Source organism: Myotis davidii, unplaced genomic scaffold, assembly GCF_000327345.1.
Source record: "Myotis davidii unplaced genomic scaffold, ASM32734v1 scaffold652, whole genome shotgun sequence".
Lineage (NCBI taxonomy): Eukaryota > Metazoa > Chordata > Mammalia > Chiroptera > Vespertilionidae > Myotis > Myotis davidii.
Window position 1 is genome coordinate 429,103 of NW_006284936.1, and position 5,090 is coordinate 434,192.

The window sequence follows — 5,090 nt, forward strand, 5'->3', positions numbered from 1 at the left end:
TGCCTAAGTGACCATAAGCAGATGAGTGGATTAAAAACCGTGTTACATCTACATAATGGAATACTAAGCTGCAGTAAAAAAGAAGGAATTCTTACCATTTGAAACAGCATGGATGGAACTGGAGAATATTATGCTAAGCAAAATAAGCCAGTCAGAGAAAAATACATATCACATGATCTCACTCATTTATGAAATATAATAACAACATAAACTGATTAACAAAAACAGATCCAGAGACAGAGAAGCATTGATCAAACTGTCAAACCTCAGAGGGAAGTTAGGGGAGGGTGGGGGTAAGGGAGAGAGATCCATCAAAGGACTTATATGCATGCATATAAGCCTAATCAATGGACACGGACAACTGGTGGATGAGGGCATGTATTTTGGGATTGGGGGGGTAATAGGGAGATAAGAACACATATGTATTACCTTACTTAATAAAAATAAATTAATTTGTAAAAAGGGATAATTTGTGACAACAAAAAACATAAAGGGGGAGGAGGGAAAGGTCTGAACTGGCATAGGATGATGAAGATCAGATGCACTCCAAAGGAAAAAATACCTACTGTACATATGCAACTTTATTTTCTATAAACCTAAAATCTGCAAACCAGGACACATAGCTTTACAAAAAGAGGAAATAGAGGAAAGAAGTATGGAATACCATAAAATAAAAACAACAGACAGGAACACAAAGGAAAAGAACTAATGGAGGCACAGAGCTACTAGTAAACAAAAGATAAAATAGCTAAGGTAATCCTTGTACATTAATAATTACCCTAATATAAATGCTCTGAATTCACAAATAAAGAGACACTGAGTAGCAGAGTGGATTAAAAAACAAAACCCAACCATATGCTGCCTATAAGAGACACATCTGAGCTACAAAGACAAAAGTAGATTCAAAGTAAAAGGGTGGAAAATGATTCTCCAAGGAAATAATATTCACAGGAAAGCAAGTGTAGCCATTCTTATATCAGATAAAGTGGATTTCAAGATAACACATATAACAATAGACAAAAATGGACACTTTATAATGAAAAAAGGGACACTACATCAAGAAAACATATACTTCCTGATATATATGGACCCAATAAGGGAACACAGAAATATATAAAACAAATACTCACAGAACTAAAGGGAGTAACATATCATAACACAATCATAGTTGGGGACCTTAGTACTCCATTGACAGCTCTAGACAGATTAACCAACAGAAGACCAAATGGGCGTAATTGACATTTACAGAATCTTTCATCCCAGAACATCCAATGATACATTCTTCACCAGTGCACATGGAACATTCTCAAGGATAAAACATATGTTGGGTCACAAAACAAGTATCAACGAATTCAAGAAGATGGAAATTATACCAAGGATTTCCTCCAACCACAATGACTTGAAATTAGGAGATTAAATAACATACTACTAAAAAATGACATGATCAAAGATGAAATAAAAGATGAAATAAAAAAGATATCTAGAGACAAAAGAGAATGACAATCCAACATATCAAATGCAGTAATAAGAGGGAAGTTTATATCATTACAGGCCTATCTTAAGAAACAAGAGAAATCTCAAGTAAACAACCTAACGTCACATCTTAAAGAGCTAGAAAAAGAACAGAAGCAACCCAAAGTCAGAAGAAGAAAGGAAATAATAAAAATTAGAGCAGAATTGAATGAAATAGAGAACAAAAAAAGACTATACAAAAATTAATAAAACAAAGAGCTAGTTCTTTTGAAATATTGATAAAATTGGCAACCCCCTGGCTAGACTCACTAAGGAATAAAGGGAAAATAACCATATGAACAAAATCAGAAATGAGAGAGAAGAGTCACCACAGATTTCACAGATATACAAAGCATCATACTAGAATATTATGAAAAACTATATACCACCAAATTTAATAACTTAGAAGAAATGGATAAGTTCATAGAAATATATAACCTTCCTAGATTAAATAGTGAGGAATTAGAAAACTTAGATAGACCAATTAGCAGTGAGGAAAGTGAAACAACCATAAAAAACCTCCCAAAAAAGAAAAGTCCAGGGCCAGATGACTTCACCAGTGAATTCTACCAAATGTTCAGAAAGATTTAAAACTTATTCTTCTTAAACTGTTCCAAAAATTTGAAGAAGAGGCAATACTTCCTAACACATTTTATTAGGCCAATATAATCCTGATACCAAAACCTGGCAAGGATAACCCCGAAATCAAAAACTACAGTCCGATATTTCTGATGAATACAGATGCAAAAATCCTAACCGAAATACTTGCAAATCAAATACAACAGTACATTCAAAAAATAATACATCCCGATTAAGTGGGGCTCATTCCAGGGGTGCAGGATGGTTCAACATATGCAAATTAATGTAATACACGACACTAACAAAAGAAAGGATAAAATAATATGATCTTATCAATACATGCATAAAAACATTTGATAAGATACACCATCCACTTATTATGAAAACACACAATAAAATATGAACAGAAGGAAAGTACTTCAACATAAAAAAGGCCATATGGCCAAACAGGTTTGGCTCAGTGGATGGAGCATCGGCCTGCGGACTGAGGGGTCCCGGGTTCGATTCCGGTCAGGGGCATGTACCTTGGTTGCGGGCACATCCCCAGTAGGGGTTGTGCAGGAGGCAGCTGATCGATGTTTCTCTCTCATCGATGTTTCTTACTCTCTATCCCTCTCCCTTCCTCTCTGTAAAAAACCAATAAAATATATTTTTTTAAAAAAAGGCCATATGTGATAAACCTTCAGCTAAAACCATACTGAATAATAAAAAAACTGAAAACTTTTCCCCTAAGATCGGGAAAAAGACATGGATGTCCACTCTCACCACTCTTATTCAGCATAGTGCTGGAAGTCCTACCCTGAGCAATAAGGTAAGAGAAAGAAAGAAAAGGCATCCAAATAGGGAATGAAGAAGTAAATCTGTCACTGTTTGTGAATGACATGATTCGGTGTATAGAAAACCCTAAAGACACCACCAAAAAACTATTAGAAATAATAAACAAATATAGTTAAGTTGCAGGAAACAAAATCAATGTGCAAAAATCCATTGCTTTCCTATATACTAACAACAAAACTTCAGAAAGACAAATGAAAACAAAAGTGTTTTGCAGTTACAACCAAAAGAATAAAATACCTAAGAATAAACTTAACAACAAAGAACATGAAATACCTTTATACTGAAAATTACAAACCATTATTAAAAGAGATTGAAAAATACAACAAAATGAAAAAAATATCCTCGGTTCATGGATTGGAAGAATCAACGTAATTACAATGTCCATATTACCCAAAGCAATATACAGAGTTAACACAATCCTTATCAAAATACCAATGTCATTTTTTTAAAGAAATAGAATGAGAAATCATCAGATTTGTATGGAACCACAAAAGACCCCAAATAGCCAAAGCAATCTTGAGAAAAAAGAATGAAGCTGAGGTATCCTGGTACCTGACTTCAAATTATACTACAGAGCTATGATAATCAAAACAGCATGGTGTTGGCAGAGAAACAGACAAACAGATCAATGGAACAGAATAGAGAGCCCAGTTATAAAGCCACATGTATATGGACAGATAATTTTTGGCAAAAGAGCCAGGAACACACAATGGAGTAAAAACCGCCTCTTCAGTAAATGGTACTGAGAAAACTGAAAAGCCATATGCAAAAGAAGGAAATTGGATTGTAGTTTGTCCCCATGTACAAAAATTAATCCAAAATGGATCAAAGATGTAAAATAAAACCCAAAACAAGTCACATAGAAGAAAATATAGGTACCAAACTCATGGATCTTGGTTGTAGAGAACATTTTATGAATTTGACCCCAAAGGCAAGGGAAGTAAGGGTAAAAATAAATGAATGGCACTATAGCAAAATAAAAAGCTTTTGCACAGCAAAATAAACTGACAACAAAACAGCCAACGAGATGGGAGATGATATTTGCAAACAGTAGCTCAGAAAAAAGTTTAATTTCCAAAATATATAAAGAACTCATAAAAATAAACACCAAGCAAACAAACAACCCAATGAAAAAGTGGGGAGAGGACCTAAAAATACACCTCTCCCAAGAATACATGAACAGACAATAATAGATATATGAAAAAGTAATCAAGAACACTGGCAATTAGGGAAATGCAAATAAAAACAATGAGGTACCACCTTATACCTGTTAGAATGGTCATTAGCAACAGGACAAGCAATAACAAATGTTGGAAATGTGGAAAAGAGGAGCCCTCATTCACTGGTGGTGGAAATGTAGATTGGTACAACCACTACAGAAAGTAGCCCGGCAATTCCGCAAAAACTAAGAGCAGAGCTACCATACAACCCAGAAATCCCTCTCCTGGGTATATACATGAAAAACTCGAAACCATGTATTTTCAAAAACATATAAAACACTGTGTTAATTGCAGCATTATTCATGATGTCCAAGACATGGTAAAAACCAAAGCGTCCTGTGGTAGAGGAAAGGATAAAGAAGATGTGATACAGCCCTAGCCAGTTTGGCTCAGTGGACAGAGCAGCAGCCTCCGGACCACAGGGTCCCAGGTTTGATTCCAGTCAAGGGTAAGTACCTTGGTTGCAGGCTTCTCCCTGGCCTGGGCCCTGGCAGGGGCTCATGCAGGAGACAACCAATTGATGTGTTTCTCTCACATCTATGCTTCTCTCTGTCTTTCCCTCTCTCTTCCACTCTCCCTAAAAATCAGTTGAAAAATATCCTCAGGTGAGGATTAACAACAAAAATGACGTAATACATATGCATAATGGAATACTAGTCAGCCATTAAAAATGATGAAATGCTGCCATTTGCAATAATATGAATGGACCTTGAGAAAATTATGCTAAGTGAAATAAGGTAGTAAGAAAAAAATAAGAACCATGTGATCCCACTTCTAGGAATATATCCCAAGAAACCAGAAACACCAATCAGAAAAGATATATGCACCCCTATGTTCATAGCAGCACAGTTCACCATAGCTAAGATCTGGAAACAGCCTAAGTGCCCATCAGTAGATGAATGGATTAGAAAACTGTGGTACATCTACACGATGGAATACTAT